The 1,753-nt window shown below is 37.1% G+C and overlaps 1 pseudogene across 1 annotated transcript; it reads left to right on the top strand.

Annotated features, from left to right (window-relative positions):
* Positions 1 to 676: 676 nt before the first annotated feature.
* Positions 677 to 955, top strand: LOC308657253 (small ubiquitin-related modifier 2-like; annotated as a pseudogene). Its single transcript has one exon. The product of its transcript is annotated as a small ubiquitin-related modifier 2-like (transcript).
* The last annotated feature ends 798 nt before the right edge of the window (positions 956 to 1,753 follow it).

Below are 1,753 nucleotides of genomic sequence, written 5' to 3'. Positions count from 1 at the left end.
TACAATAGTCACCAGGGCTATTGCTACAACTATAGATTCCAATATTCCTTTGACCTTGAATCTCCTTCGTACTTTCTCACACTCTCTGAGCTTCTTTTCAGCAGCCTTCTCCCTATTCTCCAACTGACCAGCTATACCTTAGGCTTCAGCAATCACTTTTCTCTCTGCTTAGAGGTTCTATCCCAACGTTCTGGTGTCTTATCACCTGCTCAGCTGGAAAGTTTTATCAAATGCTACTCCTCAAAGAGGACTACTTTCATTATTCTACTTACAAGTGCAAGCTAGGTCCCCACTCCCTCAATCCATGAACTTCCTGATATCCATGAAATAAAGTATTTATCTTTTCCCCACGGGCAATATCATAATCCCTGTTACTTTTATCATATCATATCATGAATTTTGAATTTTTGTTGCTCTTGTTGCTACTATTATTATCTATCTCCGCCTGTGGGCTGAGGTCACAGAAGATACTCTAAAATCATGGTGGACTAGAGAAAAAAATAAGAGGCAACATCTGGTCTTGCTCAAGCAATGACAAATTTTCTCAACAAGAATATAGAATGACATGGATTTTTGACTTAGCAGTTTACAAACACGGAGCTGTTTGTGTGCTCTTTAGGCGCGGACCTGGTACCTCTTTTGTGAAGTAGCAGCTGAAGAGACTCTGGTGCATGCCATGGCCGACCAAAGGCCCAAGGAAAGAGTCAAGACTGAGAACCAGGATCATACATATTAACTTGAAGGTGGCGGTGGGGGCAGGATGGTTCTGTGGTGCAGTTTAAGATAAAGACCACTTAGTAAACTAATGAAAGCATATTGTGAAGGACAGGGTTTGTCGATGAGGCAGATCAGATTCCAGCAGCCAACTAATGAAACAGACACATCTGCACAGTTGGAAATGGAGGATGAAGACACAATTGATGTGTTCCAGCAGCAGACAAGAGGTGTCTACTAAAAAGGGAAACTACTACTTTCCTCCAGAACTCTATTCTTACAGACCAAGAATACATTCTCAATTAGACAACTGCAATTTGGTTTCCATCACATCCTGACTATCACAGTATAGTTATCTCTATTCTTTCATTTTCCCCTTCCCCATTCCTTTATTGTACATAAAGTAACGGGTGTATGTGTACAGGCATATTGCATTTTTAAAAAAACGAAATGGCCAATGATATGTTTTGATTGACATCAAAAGGAGATTGGATGGGAAAAATACTGGTTATGTGAAAATATCCCCTTTCTCTATTAGTGGCATGCTCATTCAGCTCTGATCTTTATATTCCAGTAAGTTATTTTGTTCTCACTGTTTTAACAAAAAACAAAAACAAAGACCCCAAAACCTGAACAACATAAAAATCCTTGCAAACCTTGTTCAATTGGAGAATTTTAATGTTTTTCATTTATCATTGTAAAACCAAGGCCAATTTTATAACTTTTTTGTAGGGAGCTGTTACATGTAGGGATAAATTACTCTTAAAAAAAAAGATTCCTAGATAGTTTTCCCTTCAAGTGTCTTGATTAAGTAAACTTCTTGTTTAAGTAAACTTCTTGTTTAAGTAAACTTCTTGTTTAAAATGAAAAAAAAAAAAGGAAAGAAAGTTTACAAACACTATTCAAAAATAGCGAACATTCATGTTGTTAGAAAATATCTACAATATCCCTGGTTATTTGCTCCTTCAAGGCTGGCATTATGTATTGATTAGTTTCTATATTCAGAAAATCTAGCCCATTGCCTCGAACATAATAATTT

Source organism: Spermophilus citellus (genome assembly GCF_964194105.1).
Source record: "Spermophilus citellus genome assembly, chromosome: 9".
In the NCBI taxonomy this organism is placed as follows: Eukaryota; Metazoa; Chordata; class Mammalia; order Rodentia; family Sciuridae; genus Spermophilus; species Spermophilus citellus.
This window is presented reverse-complemented; position numbering and strand designations above follow the sequence as displayed.